Below are 19,033 nucleotides of genomic sequence, written 5' to 3' on the forward strand. Positions count from 1 at the left end.
ATCTCCAATTGAAATTTCAGAAGCCTCCAGAAATTCTATGGTATAAACTTTGCAATTTTAAAAATACATCATTTCAAAGCCAGTGGTCTGGAAGAAAATTGCCTATGCTGATGAACAAATATATTATAATTTTCACTAAACCATACAGCACACTTTCTTACATCAACTTTTTTCATCTCATCTGATTCTCTCCCACAACCCATGTGTTAACCACACTTACCTTTTAACTTTTCTCCTAAAATATTAAGCCTTTTCCAAACAGTTTTGCTAGACAAAAATCCCCATTCATCTTTCAAGGTCTAGCTCAAGTGTTGCATAACCGTTGTTCAAGTTACTGAGGCTGTGCAACAAACAACCTCAAGACTCAGGTGCCTAGAACAAGCCCAGATTCTATCAGTCAGAAACTTGGACAGGACACAGCAGAAATGCTTGTATCTGCTCTGTCATGCGTGGCATTTCAGATGCAAAGATCCAAAGGCTGGAGGTGACCCAAAGGCTGTTGGTTGGAATCAACTGGAAACATCATTACTCACATGTCTGGTGGTTGATACTGGTTGTAGGCTGGGACCTCAGCTGGGGTTCTGGTTTGAGAACCTTCATGTGGCCTCTCCATGTGGTCAGGCTTCCTCACAGTACGGGGGTCTTCGGGTATTCAGATTTTATACATGGTGGCTCAGGGCTCCTCAGTAAGTGAAGCAGATGCTGCATGATCTTGTAAGAAAGGAAAACTTTTCCTCCATCCTCTTAGGTTCTGCAGCTTAATTTGTGAATTAAACTGACAAAAGATGGACCAACAAATGAAGAGCATACAAATTTTATTTGTTGTTAATATTTTTATATGCATGGGAACTGCAGAGAAAGAACTAAAAAAATCCAAAGAAGTGGTTACACTTAGGAGCTTACCTACCATTTTAACAAAGTACGATAAATTGTGGGGAAGCAACCAAAGAAAAGGGGCTTGGGCTTCTAGGGGCAATAAATTGTAGGAAGGTAAATATATGGGAGAAACTATTATGGATAAGGGTTATTTAGTTGGGTTTCTTTATGTAGAGTAACCTTGATGCTGTCTCCTCTTCTTGGTATGAGAACAAGGGGACACCTTTATAATGGAAATTTATTCCTTGCTTTTAAGCAGATAAAGGAAGGGTAAACAGCTCTTCTCGCATCTTCTTTTTCTCAATTGCCTTCAGCTTAAAATAAAAATTAAAAATTTTAAAAATAAAATTTATGCAAAAGTAACATATATTAGGGTTGTATATTCTGATACTCTTCAACATTTTCTGGTCTAGCCTCCAGAGTTACTCAACATCAGCATCACTTTCTCTACATTCTGTTGGTTATAAATAAGTCAAAGGACAAATAAGACAAAAAAGTATTTGTATTGTTAATACTGAGAGGTGACAACGTGCTAGCAGCCCTCACTGGCTCTCAGCAACTGCTCTGGCAGTGCTCCAGGAGCCCTTCAGCCCGCCGCTGTGCTGTAGGGGCCCTTCTCTGGGGCTGGCGGAGGCCCGGCGGCTCCCTCTGCTCCCCACCAGGTGTGCAGGGAGAGGCACAGGCGGGAGCAGGGCTGTGCATGCTCGCGGGCCAGTGCTGGTTCCGGGTGGGTGCAGGCTCAGGGGCCCACACTCGGTGTGGCCGGCCGGTGCCTACTAGGCTGCCGGAGTACCCAGGCTAGGTGCCGCAAAGTCTCAGGGCAAGTGCCATTGAGAGGTGAAGCCGGCTGGGTTTCTGTGTCGGGTGGGGACTTGGAGAACTTTTCTGTTTAGCTAGAGGTTTGTAACTGCATCAATCAGCGCTCTGTGTCTAGCTAATCTGGTGGGGACTTGGAGAACTTTCCTGTCTAGCTAAAGGATTGTAAATGCGCCAATCAGCGCTCTGTGTCTAGCGAAAGGTTTGTAAATGCACCAATCAGCGCTCTGTCAAAATGGACCAATCAGCTCTCTGTAAAACGGCCCAATCAGGTTTCTGTAAAATGGACCAATCAGCTCTCTCTAAAATGAGCCAATGAGTAGGATGTGGGTTGGGCCAGATAAGGGAATAAAAGCAGGCTGCCTGAGCTAGCAGTGGCAACCGGTTAGGGTCTTCCAGACCGTGGAAGCTTTGTTCTTTTGCTTTTTGCAATAAATCTTGCTGCTGCTCAGTCTTTGGGTCTGCACCATCTTTGGCAGCTGCTGCTCACTCTTTGGGTCCATGCTAGCTTTATGAGCTGTAACACTGTGAAGGTCTGCAGCTTCACTCCTGAAGCCAGTGAGACCACAAACCCACCAGAAGGAAGAAACTCTGGACCCATCTGAACATCTGAAGGAACAAACTCTGGACACACCATCTTTAGGAACTGTAACACTCACCGCAAGGGTCTGTGGCTTCATTCTTGAAGTCAGTGAGACCAAGAACCCACCAATTCCGGACACAATACTATTGGATGTATGTTTGTCTGGTGTTTTCTTTGGTGAGTTTGTTTGTTTGTAACTGCTAAAAGAGTAGAGAGGAATGAGAGGGGGTTGAACTGCAACATCACAGAACACCTTAAGACGTAAGATTAAGGGTATCTAATAGGCCATCTTAATTTGTGTTGCAACAATCCCCGATATGGGAGTATTGAGAGGGGCATCCTTTAAGTGGTGATTGGATCACAGGGGTTATCCCCTTATGAATCAATCTACTCATGGATTAAAGAACTAATGGGTTAATGGCTAAAAGGGTTATCATGGGAGAGGAACTAGTGGCCTTATAAGAAGAAGAGAGATCTGAGCTAACACGCGAGCATCCTCGGCCCCTTGCCATGTGGTGCTCTGAACCACCTTAGGGCTCTTCTGATTTCCCATCAGCAAGAAGGCCCTCACCAGCTGCAGACCCCCATCCTTGGACTTCTCAGCCTTCATAACTCCAAGAAATAAGCTTTTTAAAAATAAGTCACCTAGTTTCAGGTATTCTGTTATAAGCAGCAGAAAAATGGACTAAGACAGTATGTCTTAAGTAAATCTCACAATTGCCTGTACGGTAGATATAAATAAATATTATTACTCCTGTTTTACAGAAGACAGAATCAGAGAGGCTCAGCAAGTGCCAGAACTCAAATTCAAGTGCAACTCTGCCTGATGGAAACTCAGGTGATTTCCACTCTGCCTCCACCTGCATTCCTCAGCACCCTGCAGTTGGTCCCCAGACTCTATGCTCCATGCTGCTTGTGTTTGTTGGTTGGCTGGTTTCGTGTTCATGTGTTCTGGCTTCTTCATTTTGGGTCTTTACATCTGTACATCTCTAGCAGTTCTTCCCATGTTGTGTAGCAGTTGTCTCTACATGACGGTCTGTCTTGTGAGGTTGAGCTCCCTGAAGGCAGCAAGCTTGTAATTGGTAAATTCTCATCAGTTAGCCATGTCTGGAACATGGTAGGTATTCAATAAAGGTTTTTGCTCATTTAATCAACTGTTCATTAGCATTTACTGAACCCCTACTGTGTGTCCAACACTGTAGCAGGCAGTGAGGATGGAGCGGTGGAAAAAAACAGGCAACACACTCTGCACTCCATCTAGTGTGCAGAAAACATGCAAATAGTCATATACACTAAAACACCTCCCTCAGCACACTGACATACTACTATAACATGCAAATACTCAGATACATGAAAACACTTCACACAGCACACTGACACACTACTATAACATGCAAATACTCAGATACATGAAAACACTTCACACAGCACACTGACACACTGCTGTAACATGCAAATAGTCACACGAAAACACTTCACACAGCACTCTGACACACTGCTGGAAGATGCATATAGTCACATACACAAAACACACAGCACACTGACACACTGCTATGACATGCAAATAGTCATATACACGAAAACAATTCACACAGCACACTGACACACTGCTGTAACATGCAAATACTCATATACACCAAAACACTTCACGCAACACAGACACACTGCTGTAACATGCAAATAGTCACATAAACAAAACACTTCACACAGCACACTGACACACTGCTGTAACATGCAAATAGTCATACACACGAAAACACTTCACACAGCTCACTGACACATTGCTATAACACGCAAATAGTCACACACATGAAAACACTTCACACAGCACACTGACACACTGCTATAACACTCAAATAGTCATATACACATGAAAACACGTCACACAGCACACTGACACACTGCTATAACACACAAATAGTCACATACACGAAAACACTTCACACAGCAGACTGACATACTGCTATAACACGCAAATAGTCATATACACGAAAACACACAGCACACTGACACGCTGCTATAACATGCAAATAGTCACATACATGAAAACCCTTCACACAGCACACTGACACACTGCTGTAACATGCAAATAGTCACATACACCAAAGTACTTCACACAGCACACTGACACACGGCTATAACATGCAAATAGTTATATACACGAAAACACTTCACACAGCACACTGACACACAGCTATAACACTCAAATAGTCATATACACATGAAAACATGTCACACAGCACACTGACCCACTGCTATAACATGCAAATAGTCATATACATGAAAACACTTCACACAGCACACGGACACACTGCTATAACACGGAAATAGTCACACACATGAAAACACTTCACACAGCACACTGACACACTGCTGTAACATGGAAATAGTCACATACACCAAAGTACTTCACACAGCACACTGACACACTGCTATAACACACAAATAGTCATATACACATGAAAACACTTCACACAGCACACTGACACGCTGCTGTAACATGCAAATAGTCACATACATGAAAACCCTTCACAACACACTGACACACTGCTATAACATGCAAATAGTCATATACATGAAAACACTTCACGCAGCACAGCGACAAACTGCGGTAACATGCAAATAGTCACATACACCAAAGTACTTCACACAGCACACTGACACACGGCTGTAACATGCAAATAGTCATATACACATGAAAACACTTCACGCAGCACACTGACACATGGCTGTAACACACAAATAGTCACACACACGAAAACACTTCACACAGCACACTGACACACTGCTATAACATGCAAATAGTCATATACACATGAAAACACTTCACACAGCACACTGACACACGGCTATGTCAGAAAGGCATGCAGTACTCTGTGAGTGTAGGATGGTGTCGAGATGCAGGAAAGAGTTGTGAAGAAAAGGGTATGTGAGTGAGGGGTCAAGGCCGAGCATATAGGTGGAAAGTCCCGGCAGAGGGAGCCATGCAAGCATCCCCTCAGGCAGCAGGGACGTGGCACGACTGGGGGACCGGTGGCCGGAGGGCAGAGAGATTATATTTCCATTTTGCCCCATTAAAAAAGACTAGAATTTAATTTCCAAGGATGTCTCAGCACAGATGCTTAAATCGAATGCGTACTTCCTTAGGAATGAAGAAATAGCAATGCATGTAAGGATAAGTAAGTCAGAATGAGAGAAAAAAATAGTTTTTAAAAAAAGTACAGGTGACTAAAGCAGCATAAGGCTAAGTAGGTTTAAAGGATGAAGACATTAATAAAGAGCTTCCTGCAGGGTTATGAACAGAAATACTTTTTCAAAGAAATTAGTGGGGTTTAAACACTGCATGTTCTCAGTTATAGGTGGGAGCTCCAAGCTATGCATTGAGCACACATGGACGTACACATGGGAACAACAGGCGCTGTGGACTGCGGGGGGCAAAGAAGGGAGGGGCATGCATTGAAAAACTACCCAGCGGTACGATACTCACTAGCTGGGTGTAATACACCCATGTAACACACCTGCATGTGAACCCCCATATCTAAAATAAGAGCTGAAACTTTCAAAGAGGAGCAGTTACTTTGACTGACTTTTATTAGTAGTTGTAACTCTTTTCTTTTCCTGGAAACCTGAGTCCTCAATTGGAAGGTAGTAGCCACAGGGTACCGTAGTTCAGATAGTTTTTGAAGATAAGCAATTAAAATAGATCAGGGAATGGCTCATTTTCAAACTTGTGAGCTAAGAATCCAGAAAGCAGGTTGTTCCAAGATGATGCTGTGAAAGAAAAAATTGGCCTTTCAGTGGGGACAGGGTTCTTTCCAACCTCATGTCTGGCTCTTGTACTTTCTCTTTCATCTCCTTTGTGACCCCATGGACTCTCAAATTGAAATGAATTAAATTTATTCACATTAAGGCATTAAACTACTAACGGCTTCATGTGTTCTCTCTTCCACTGGTGTTTGTATTTGATAGAAAATAATGCCCTAAAAAATGAATGGTTTAGGGAAGCTAATGGAAGAGATGAAGGCTGGAAGGGGTAGGTTCTCAATCACATGATGTTCAACGTGCTCAGCTACATAATCAGCTCAGAAAGGAGCCTGAACATTGATTCTCAAAGTGTGGGCCAAAGTCCCCTGGGACATCCTGAGACTTTTTCAGTGGCAACAGAAGGCCAAAATGACTTTTATAATAATACTAAGATGTTATTCGTCATTTTTACCCTCATTCTCTCACAAATATACGTGGAATTTTCCAGAAGATTCATGATAGGTGACTTCATAACAGATTAAATGCAGAAACAGAATAGTACAGTTATCTTTTATTAAGCTACACATTAAGGAGATTTGCAAAAATGTAAAACAATTTCTCTCTTCTCAACACATTTATTTGGTTTTAAAATAAATGTGATTAATATACAATTAAAATAAATTACAATATTAAATATAATTTTAGAACTAAATAAATTAAAATAAAAATTAAATTGGAATTTAATTTTTTTTTTTTGAGACGGAGTCTTGCTCTGTCTCCCAGGCTGGAATGCAGTGGCACGATCTTGGCTCACTGCAACCTCTGCCTCCCAGGTTCAAGCAATTCTCCTGCCTCAGCCTCCCAAGTAACTGGGACTACAGGCATATGCCACCACACCCAGCTAATTTTTTTGGATTTTTAGTAGAGATGGGGTATCACAATGTTGGTCGGGCTGGTCTCGAACTCCTGAACTCAAATGATCCACCCGCCTCGGCCTCTCAAAGTGCTGAGATTACAGGCATGAGCCACTACGCCAGGCGGAATTTAATTTTTTTTAATTTTCATTAAAATGTTATTTATTTGAAAGGTTGGTAATTATTTAAAATTAACTAATAAATATTTTAAATATTTGTCCATTTCAAATCTTAATATGATAAATATGGTTTTATATACATATTTATATAAACAAATCATAAATTTATTTATATATTTATATTTTTTACTATATATTTTATAAATATTTATTTTTATCCCATAAAAGTGAAAGTTTTCAGGGGGCGCAACACATTTTAGATTATAAAGAAGTTCTGAGAACAAAAAGCTTGAGAACCACTAAACTGTTCTTATTCTGATCCTGACTGTTTTCTGTGGTTTACCTGTTTAAGACTTCTTGGTGATCTTTGATTGACATATTCATCAAATCTGCATCCCATATATTTAATAAAGACAGGAAGAGAGAGATGGAGGCAAAAAAAGAGGAAGGAAGAAAGGAAAGGGAAGAATAGATGAAGGGAATAAAGAAACCTAATAAACTATCCACAGGGAATGCACTGTAGGGGCCACGGGGATGTGTATTCAATGCACACCAGGTTCACGGCCAATACCCAGCTGTGCTCATGACTGAAATGCTTCCAGCAGATGTGCTACGCCCTGGATATCTTCCACATAAACCTGACGTGTGTTCGTTTCCTGAACACATTGTAGACAGATTTACTCTTAAGACGTTTTGTTTGACCTACCCTTTGTTTTATGACAAAAAATGTAATTGCTGGTAGTTAAATGTAGAAAGTTTTATGTGAAAGTCTGTATCTCCATTTTATCTTGAATTTGAAAATAACTGGTAAGACAGTCACCAAGGACCTGTGACAAACAGTGGGCTGGAGCTGCAGAGCCGCTGTCCCTTGCAGCAGGGCACCAAGCACAAACGTCCCGGAGTCACCTCTGACATGCCCCAATCTTCCCTGTTATCTACCCCGGCAGGACTCTGAGAGGAGGCTAATCGTCTCAAGATCATCTTTAAATCTCTTCGGGAACATGAGAACAATGTTCTGTGCCAACAAAAATATAAATTAAAAGGCAAAAAGTCACCCGATCACACCACACAGTGGCAGCCCTCTACATTTTGGTCTGTTTTTAGCAAGCATTTTTTCTCATGTTTAGTATTACGTACTTAGGATCATATATGATACACGATTACACAAAAATGAGGATGTTTTTGTATATCCACGAAGTCACTGTATTTTCCATATTAGAATAAGTGTTTGACATGCCATTAAAATGCTTTTAAACATAGTGTTCAGTCCTGCGTAATTCCCCACTGTGTGCATGCACCGTAGCTCACTCCGTGAATTCTATCTGTCAACATTTAGGTTCAATTTTTCTTACTGTAAATAATGATGATGAACATCTTTATAAAACAGCTAGTTATACTTAGGATAAATCCTAAAAGTGGGTGAAAGAATATACATACTTTTAAAGTATTTACTATGTGTATCTTCTTTCCCTTGGATGGAAATATAAGCAGTTTTTTATTTTACTTTTTGTAAAATTTTCAATTAAAAGTTTATTTTTTCAAAATTTATGGTCTGTATTGGCAAATAGAAACAAGCAGCTAAAATTTGAATCCCTAAAGTACATTTTAAGTATTACTTTAAATATATTAGGCTGTCTATGCTATGTGGCACAAAAACATAAGAACTGTGGACTTGGTTCAAAAGTTTGGGTGATACCATTCTTTGTGGGCTGGTGTTCTCATTTTTTAACTCCTATGATGGTTTCAGAATTTTTTTGCACATCCATTATTGGGACACTTTTGGACTATGATGTCAAGGTGACCATTCTAACAGGCTATTATTTTAACTGCAGTCAGTGGCCACATGAGAGGCTTTGTAAAAGTCCTGGATGAAATTCTCACTTTAAAAATTGTATGTCTGACACTAAGTGGACATTCAAGTGTGCTGATAATGAGTGCGGGGAAGCTTTCACTAACTGAGAAGAAGGGCAGAAATTAGCATGAAATCATGGAGTAGGTGTGGGCAGCAAGAAGCCAAGCACAACCTGAAAGAAAAGGGAACATGATTAAGCAAATCCAATCCCAGGGCAGCTAAGAAAACCACAGACCATGTTGCCACCAAAATGGACATGTGACTGATGCAATATTTATATACACAAATATAAAGCAGAATTTGCATTCTATCATCTTCAGGTTAGGCATGGATCAATCCCAAAACAAGGATTCTATGCTACAGACTTAGGAGAAAACTGTACCATAAGAAAAACTACTTCAAAGTCATCTGGACTAATAATCTGATCCTCATGGCCAATGCATGCTGAACGGAACACAGGGCAGCAAAAAGTGACCCCAGAGAAGGAAGGAAGAGGGAACGGGAAAGGAGAGTTTGGTTATCATTGCTCTTGGAGAAACAAGATGCATGATGTTTTATTAATAGGCACAATTCCTTTATGTAAGTAACCTGATAAAAGGTAGTAGGTTGATTTCATGCTCTGCTGAAGAGATGTGGGATGGCTTTCTACCCTGAAGCCACTAGGGCTCTTTTAGGCACTGCATGGAGCATATTTGCTTTTTTCCTTTATATAAATTGCAAATAGCATCTTAGTCATATAAAAGAGTTGGTCCAGCTCCCTGCAAAAATGCTCTGTTATGTCCAGTGTGCATTTCATATATTTCACATGCTGCAGGGGCTGTCAGCTCATGCAGTCATATCCAACATTGACATTGACTATGGCAGTCACAATGACAGCAGTTTTGTTCTTTCATGCCATTTGGTACTCCACAAGGCACTACTTAACCCAAGACAATTTTCAGGTTTCACTGATATCTTTGAATCCCCTTAGAAAGAGGAAATCTCCCTAAAAAGATCTTAGGACATGCAACCAAGTATGAATTCTACTTAGAAAATCTTATGATATGTGACTAAGGTACATAAAATTCTCATATTTTAGCCAGTTTTATTCATCACAAAGTTTTGGAGATATCCATTGTGTTCTGATTCCACAACTGCTATTTAGTCATTCAATTAATAAATCTGTACTGAATGCCTAGTTGTGCCAAGTGCTTCTGGGCCCTGGTCATAAAGCAGTAAAGAAGACAAACAGTACTTTCTGATCTCATGAAGAAAACTAAACAGGGCAGACAGAGTGCCAGCCTGCCATGCAAGCACGGTGATCAGGGAAGGGCTTGCCAGAAGGCCCATGAGCAAGACCTGTAAAAGTGAGAGAGCCACCCACAAAGATGTTGGAGAAAGGATGTTGCAGACAGAGGCCCAGAGGAAGGAGCATAACCCAGCACGTTTGAAGAGCAGCAAGCAGTCAAGAGAGGGTGAGCAAAGGAAGCACATGTGAGGTGGAGGAGGAAGGGGCTGGGGGCCACCAGATGGAGGGTTTTTGGTTTTTACTGATTGTGGTGAGAAGCCATTGGACATGTTTACAAAGGACTGATATTACCAGACCTGTCTTTTAACAAGATCCCTATGTAATGAATAGAAGACTAAGAAGAACCAATGGAAGAGGGAGAACAGTTAAGAGACTATTGCCATAATCCAAGTGCAAGGTGGAGGTGACTTGGACCAGGAGTAGCAAGATGAGTGGTGAAGAGGGGTCAGGTTATGGATCTATTTGGAAGATAGAATCACAGAAGTTCTGACAGATTAAATTAAGCATAGTGGAGAAAGAAGGGTGTGTAAGGATTATCTCCTAGGTACGTGGGTATACCCATTTGGAGTTCAAGGGTAAGGTCTGGACTAAAACTTTGAATCTGGGAGTCGTCAGTGTATGGATGGTGCTTAAAGCTATGAGACTGTTTGAAATCCCTAAGGGAGTACATGCGGGTAGAGATGTCAGAGGACTAGCCCCTAAGCTGTTGCAGTGTGTAAAGGACAGGATGAACAGCAGGAACCAGCAAAGCAGAGGGAGAAATGAGGCCAACGATGAAGGAAGGAAACCAAGAAGCCTGTGGTGTCATGGAACCAAGTGAGAAAGTGTTTGAGGGTCAGGCAACACCCAGCTGTGCAAATGCTATTCATAGCTAAGTGAGAAGAGGGTTAAGAATCGATCATGGGCTGTAACAACATGGAAGATATTCACATTTTGAAATGAGCAATTTCTGTGAAAGGACAGAGGAAACTGTCAGACCTAGTGGATCTGAGAGGAAAAATGAAGACAAAAATTGGAGATGGTAAATATGAAAACCCTTTCAAAGAATTTCACTCTGAAGAAAGCAGAAATAGTGCAGTAGTTTGAAAGGAACATAAGATCAGGACAGGTAGTGCCAGATGGGAAAATTCAACTGTGCATGTTGATAGGAACACTCCAGTAGAGACATAAAAGTCGACATTGTGGGAGGTAGAAGAAGAATTGCTGGAATTCGAGAGAGACATTGGAATTTAGTGCTCCAGTTTAGCTTATGGGTAACAAAAAGGAAGACAGTGTTTCGACATAGATCCAGGTGGGGGGTGATGAGGAAGTAGCAGTTTGCAGAAGCTCTCATCTTATTCTGGTTTTGGCTTAAATTTGTTTTTCTTTCAGTGACATACACCCCAAAGTCATTAACTGAGAGTGAGGATGGGAGAGAAAACATTAGAGGCTTAAGAGGAGAGAGAATCTGAAGGAGCATCCCAGAAACATGAATGAGCGAGGGAAGGCATTAGAATGGCAGGTGTGCTAGGAGCCTACTAGCGGTTAGCGACAGGGCCAGCTGCATTGGTGGCTTAATGTGTGTGACTGTGGAGTCACACATAATTTTTGCAATTTGTAAGTTTATGTTATTTCTTGTGTGTCACTGTTGCCTGTTTTATGGTTTATAAGTCACAAATTATTTTTAAAATGAAAACACCTTAGATTTTAGTGCATTTAATGAGGCTTTTTAAAAATGTCTTCTGAACGAACAGCCCCACACTTTCATTTTGCCCTGGGCCCTGCAAATCAGGCAGCCAGCCCTGGTTAGTGATCACAAATGTAAGGGAAGAGCAATCAGCGTCACTGTGGACTTCTCCAGCCACACTCAGCTCTGTGGAGAGCTGGATTTACAAGGGATAGAGTTGTGCCAGGTGGTTACCACGAGGAGAGAGAGGGACAGGTTTGTTGAGAATATATAAAAATGATGATTCTGAAAATCAACTGGGAGTAAATAGACCCCATCTGGCTCCAACTCAATAAAACGTATACAATATACATCAGTGTATATTGTAAGTGTCACATCATACCTCAGGGAAGGTGCATTCTCCAGGGATCTTTGCACAGGATCCAGCAGTGGCTGAGCTATCTCTCTAGTTCTTTGATAGAAGCACCTGAAATTTTACCTGCTGTTGCTGGTTACACGCAAACCTCCTGTTAGTGAATAGTTAATTACTCCCAGAGGATGCAATACCTGAGTAGCTCCCAAAGTTTCCTGTGGGAAAGTTATCTTGGAGGAGCCAGTGTATTGAACTTCTTCAGCTAACAAATTTCTTCACCATGTGCATGACTATCTCGTTACAAGTTCCCATAGGCATTCAACACATTTGCTTTCTTTATTATTTTGTTAACATCAGACCATTTCCTAACTCATTACAGCTTATCCTATTACATATGACCATATGTGATGATTACTTTTATGTGTCAACTTGACTGGGCTACAGGGTGCCCAGATATTAAGCCAAACATTATTCTTGGTATGTCTGTGAGGGCTGTGAGAGTTTCAGGAGGAGACTAACATTTAAATTGATAGAGTAAAGCCAATTGTCCTCCTAATGTAGGTGAATCTTATCCAACCAACTGAAGGCCTGAATAAAACAAAATGTCTGGCCCTCTTGTGGAACAAGGGAACTCCTCCTGCCCGGCTGCTTGAGCTGGAACATCACCAGTCTTTTCCTGGCTTCTGACTCAAATGGAAACATTAGATCTTCTGGGTCTTGAGCGCACTGGCTTTTGAACTGTAAATCACACCATCAGCCCTCCAGGTTCTCAGGCCTTCAGACAGGCTGGAACTATACCATCAGCTCTGCAAGGTCTCCAGGCTTCAGCTTGCCAACTAGAGATCACAGGACTTCTCAGCCTCTATAATTGTGGAAGCCAATTCCCTACAATTAATCTCTCTACACACACACACACACACACACACACACACACACTTCTGTTTCTTTGGAGGATCCTGATTAATATACTGTTATTCCTTAGTTTGCTGTTATTACTCTCATGTTTACAGTAACCACAATGTTCCTGTATTCCTCAGCCATCATACAACTGCAGGCTGCACTCCAAATTCTGGCAAGCTTAACTGGATATAACTTCACAATAAAACCCAGGTATAAGAATAAAAGGTGTCTTGCCCAAATCCCTCTGCAGAAACAGTTTAAACATCTGCTATGCTGATAGTTGCTCAACAAAAGTAATTATCATACTTTCATATTCAACAAACATAAAAAAATATTCTGTGAGAATTTTTACAATTATTAACTTTTTTAATTCTTAAAATATTCTAGTGAATAAACCATTATTATGCCCATTAAAACATGAAGAATAAAGAGGATAAATAGCTTGCTTGAGTTCATACATTTAGTATAGAGAAGAGAACATAGGATTTGTAATTAAATTCTTGCTTTTCTACTGTTATAAGTTACCTAAACTCTCTAAGATTGAATCTTTCATCCATGAAGTGGGAATAATACTGGCTACTTCAGGTAGTCATGGTGAGAATTCATGCTATTCTATATGTTCAAAGCCCAACACAGTGCCTGTTTTTTAGAAACTTAACACCTTTTGTTTGTTTCTATTTTCCTTTGTCTCTCTCTCCTAAGCTCTTTTTGTCTGCCTTGTGAAAGACATTGAATTACATGGATGTCTCTGAAATAAGAATTAATATATTTTTTCAAACTCTGATTTTTTCAAAGCTGATAATTTATTCCAGGTCTCTTGTTTTGCAGGCTTGGTATTTGTTTTCTAAATCCAAATTTGAACATCCTTAGAAGCATATTCTTTCTAGTTTTCCATAGAACCCACTCTTCCCTGCTATCCACATTTAGTCCGATTCATACATTCACGTTACCTTCCTGTCCCTACAAGGTTTGGAATTTCAGCCCCTGCAGTGCATCCTATGACTCCGTCACTTCAATGACTTCAGAACTTTTTGGTTTGGGCACAATGATCTAATTTTATTTTAAAACTTTGGGGAATGACACAAACAAGAGTTATTATTTTTAACAGTTCAGGAATTCATATGTTCTCATGGTCAAATCAAACTTCTTTTCTTTGCTTCACCAACAAAGGTTGTCACATCTGCTACACCCAAAAGCCACAGCTCAGCAGTCATTCACAACCGTCAATATACTTATCAACTCTAAAACAATCAGGAGGCGGATTTTAAATTTACAACGAGGTACCTCATTTTCAAAGTATTATAAAATCTGTTCTCTAAGTCATGTGTGGTGTCTTTTTTTCTCTTTCTTTTCTCTGGAGTGCCTTCAAAATAAACATTGTAATTTGAGATGTGGACCATATAAAATGGACCAAATGATAAGATAATGGGCAAAAGCATTTCCAAAGTGAGACCAGCTGTCGACCTTGTCTTTGGAAGGGAGGTTCTGGCAAACTTCCATTGGCCCCCAGCCTAGTTTTGTTTCAAACTGATTAGCAAACTTTCTAGTCAATCAATCCTGTCCCAAATTAAGTTGCTGGTAAGAAAAAAGGAGCAGCCTGATTTGCATTACAAAGCTCTCAGGCATCTAAGAGTTGAGATGTGACTATCCTGAGGCTCCTTCATGCTGAGTAAAAGCAAAGGCTTCTCTTCTCTCCAAGTCAAGAGGAAGAGACAAGTAAGCCCAGAGCACTTTAACCTACTGAGGAATAGGTTAAAACTGAGCATTCAGATGTTTCTGTATTTGTGGGCATATGTAAGTGAATAGTTTTTACATAAGCTGCATTTCTATTTTCACAAATACCTTCACTAGCAAATTTTCACCTAGTTCGAATAGATTTCTGGTGTTCTGAGCACAACAGTCTTTACCTATTACCCTTCTAAAAGCTAAGGTGACACCAATTAAATTAAGGGTGACTGATAATTCTCTTTTATTACTACATCTGTATTCTTATTTATATACTTTTCATTAATGCTCTTGGAGTCAATTAAACACGAGTTTAAGCTTTTATATTTTATAATGTTTCAAGAATTATGATGTGAGTTAGAACATATTCCAATCCACAGGACAACAATACTGAAATAAAATTCTCTCTTTCTCCAGTTTTCCGGAGATTTTATGAAAATTGAATTTTATTTCAAGTTACTGCCTGAAAGTGTATTATTACCAGAATAACAAGACAAAATTGTAGCCTTAGAGCATATAGCAAAATTTGTATTAAAGATGAGAGGTGACAATGTGCTATGTGCTGGCAGCCCTAGCAGCCCTGACTGGCTCTTTGTGCCTCCTCGGCCTCGGCACCCACTCTGGCCGCATTTGAGGAGCCCTTCAGCCCACCACCGCTGCACTGTGGGGGCCCCTCTCTGGGCTGGCTGAGGCCACAGCCAGCTCCCTCTGCTGTGGACAGGTGTGGAGGGAGAGGCATCAGAGGGAACAGGGGCTGCTGTGCACAGGTGGGAACCGGGTCTGCTGTGGGCGTGGGCTTGGCAGGCCCCCACACTCCCACACTCGGAGCGACTGGGCAGCACCGCTGGCCCCAGAGAGTGAGGGGCTTGGCACCTGGGCCAGCAGCTGCAGGGGGTGCACCGAGTCCTCCAGCAGTGCTGGCCCACTGGCGCTGCACTCAAATTCTTGCCAGGCCTCAGCTGCCTCCCTGTGGGGCAGGGCTTGGCACTTGCAGCCTGCCATGCCTGAGCTTCCCCCCTGCCATGGGCTCCTGCAAGGCCTGAGCCTCCCCGAGGAGCACTGCACCCTGCTCCACAGCTCCCAGTCCCATCAACCACCCAAGGGCTGAGGAGTGCAGGCGCATGGCGTGGGACTGGCAGGCAGATCCACCTGCGGCCAGGTGTGGGATCCACTAGGTGAAGCTAGCTGGGCTCCTGCGTCTAGTGGGGACTTGGAGAATCTTTGTGTCTACCTAAGGGATTGTGGATGCACCAATCGGCAACCTGTGTCTAGCTCAAGGTTTGTAAATGCACCAATCAGTGCTTTGTGTCTAGCTAACCTAGTGGGGACTTGGAGAACTTTTGTGTCTAGCTCAGGGATTGTAAATGCACCAATCAGCACCCTGTCAAAATGGACCAATCAGCTCTCTGTAAAACAGACAAATCAGCTCTCTGTAAAATGGACCAATCAGCAAGGTGTAGGTGGGGCCAGATAAGGGAATAAAAGCAGGCTGCCTGAGCCAGCAGTGGTAACCTGCTAGGGTCCCCTTCTGCACTGTGGAAGCTTTGTTGTTTTGCTCTTTGCAATAAATCTTGTTTCTGCTCACTCTTTGGGTCCACACTGCCTTTATGAGCTCTAACACTCACCACGAAAGTCTACAGCTTCATTCCTGAGCCAGCCAGACCATGAACCCACCAGGAGGAATGAACAACTCCAGACAAGAGGAAGGAGCAAACTCTGGACACACCGCCTTTAAGAACTGTAACGCTCACTGCGAGGGTCCGTGGCTTCATTCTTGAAGTCAGTGAGACCAAGAACTCACCAATTCCCGACACAAAGAGAGGCCTAAGAAACCATCTAGGCCAATGCTGTGGTTTTGGAGTCCAGGACATTGTGGCTTAGAGACAATAATGGATCTGCCTAAAATCACAACACAAACTAGTACCAGTTCTTGAATGAAAATGTAGGTCTTCCTGATTCCTAGCCAAATGCTTTTTATAAGAATGAAAATTTTGTGTCCTTGGAAGGCCTAAGGCATTTTCCCAGAGTAACTTAGAAGAGTCTGGCTCCATGAATAATATAGAAATAAGATTTTTTAAAATGTCTAAACTTGACTGTATGACCCTGGATATAAAGTATAAAAGCAGAAGACAGATGTGATGTGAGGCTGGCAACAACTCGTGCCATGCTCTATGTACCCACACTAAAAGACAATATCCTTTCCACCTTACATACTTTATGGCAGTATAAGTAGCATGTTAAGTATGCAAATCCTACAATGCTGGCAACATTTCAAAACTAGCTGTGTCAGCGTGTTCATAAGCCTGGGAGCTCACTAAGCTACAGAGCTCTTAAAACGTAGAAGTAGAAGAGGTAGAAAAAAAAAAAGGAATCACACTCCTTATTACTGTAAACCAAAGAAAAAAATTTACATTTTCAGCATTCTGTTGGGTAGGAAAAAAGCTTTTCCTATCCCATCTTACATTTTGTGCTGGAGCCTGTGAATTAAATTGAAAAAACAACAGCAACAAAAATTAAGAAGAGGCAAGAGCATACACATGTAATTGATGCCTTAATGTTACATGCATGGTGGCTACACATAAGATAAGTGAAAAACTCAAAACACTGGTTAGACTTAGGGGCTTATATACGATGTTTGTAATTCTGGAATAGATCCTACTGACCTTGAAGCCAGCCCAATACTCCCATAGTGTGTTCTTTCGTATAAACATAGACATTGACTCTTCCGCTCTTAAAGCTTGAAACTTGTATTTGTTTCATCTGCGTTCTTTCCTCAGGAAAGGACCTTCAGGCCTCTCCAAAAAAAAAAAAAAAGCATTGAAGAACTGAAACTCACCAGATGAGGCCACCAGATGACTCCTTGTTCCTCCCTAGTTCGTGTTTCCTACACATTGTCACATTTCTTGCCTGTTGTATAAAACCCCACTTTTAGTCAGTCAGGGCGATGGATTTGAGGCTGAGCTCCCATCTCCTCAGCTGCAGCACCGGATGAAAGCTTCTTCCCTGGAAACACTCACCATCTCAGTGATTGGCTTTCTGTGCAGTGAGCAGCAAGCAGGACCTAGACCAAACCCATGGTGTTTTGGTAACAACCTCACCAAAATAGATGGGCACACACACAAGCCTTTAAAGATACAAAGTTAAATGGATAGTATGGATCATTCAGTATAGAGGAAACAGCATAGCAAATGTATAGAGATGGAAAATTACTAGATATGTTCCAGGAGCAACATGCAAATTCCACTGCCAGTTTTGGCTGTGAGGTCAAACAGATCTGATCTGAATGTTTGCATTCCTCCAAAATTCATACATTGAAACCTAATTCCCAATGGAATAACATTAAGAGGTGGGGGTCTCTAGGAGGTGACTAGGTCATAAGGGTGGACCCTTCATGAATGGGTTTAGTACCCTTATAAAAAGGTCTGAGAGAGCTTGCTTCTTTCTTCTGCCATATGAGGACATAGAGAAAACTCCATCTATGATGAATGGGCCCTCAGCAGGCACCGAGTCTACTGCTGCCATATGAGGACATACAGAAGACTCCATCTATGATGAATGGGCCCTCAGCAGCCACCGAGTCTACTGCTGCCTTGAGCTTGGACCTCTGGCCTCCAAAACTACTAGCAATATATTTCTGTTGTTTTATAAATTACCTAGTCTAAGGTACGTTGCAGCAGAAATGGACTGAGAGAGACATCTTTCAGAGAATTACCTCTGTTTGTCTGTTTCTGTTTTGTAAAATTGGAAGAAGAACAGAACTTACAGTTCTGTGGTATAAGATTGTGTCCAGAATTGGTGGGTTCTCGGTCTCACTGACTTCAAGAATGAAGCTACAGGCCCTCAAGGTGAGTGTTACAGTTCTGAAAGGTGGCATGTCTGGAGTTTGTTCCTTCTGATGTTCGGATGTGTTCAGAGTTTCTTCCTTCTGGTGGGTTTGCGGTCTCACTGGCTCAGGAGTGAAGCTGCAGACCTTTGCGGTGAGTGTTACAGCTCTTGGGACAGTGTGTCTAGAGTTGTTCGTTCCTCCCGGTGGGCTCCTGGTATCGCTGGCTTCAGGAGTGAAGCTGCAGACCTTCACGGTGAGTGTTACAGCTCATAAAGGTAGTGTGGACCCAAAGAGTGAGCAGTAGCAAGCTTTATTGCAAAGAGCAAAAGAACAAAGCTTCCACAGTGTGGAAGGGGACCCCAGTGGATTGAA

General features: G+C 41.7%; 1 long non-coding RNA gene across 1 annotated transcript; it reads right to left on the bottom strand.

Annotated features, from left to right (window-relative positions):
- Nucleotides 1-799: 799 nt before the first annotated feature.
- On the bottom strand, nucleotides 800-17,942 carry LOC130540863 (uncharacterized). The gene is made up of 4 exons (XR_008954879.2): nucleotides 17,672-17,942; nucleotides 3,136-3,333; nucleotides 2,352-2,475; nucleotides 800-1,190 (listed from the first exon to the last, which is right to left on the bottom strand). It is a non-coding gene; the product is annotated as an uncharacterized LOC130540863 (long non-coding RNA).
- Between the last annotated feature and the right edge of the window lie 1,091 nt (nucleotides 17,943-19,033).

This window comes from Pan paniscus, chromosome 16 (genome assembly GCF_029289425.2).
Source record: "Pan paniscus chromosome 16, NHGRI_mPanPan1-v2.0_pri, whole genome shotgun sequence".
Taxonomy (NCBI): Eukaryota; Metazoa; Chordata; class Mammalia; order Primates; family Hominidae; genus Pan; species Pan paniscus.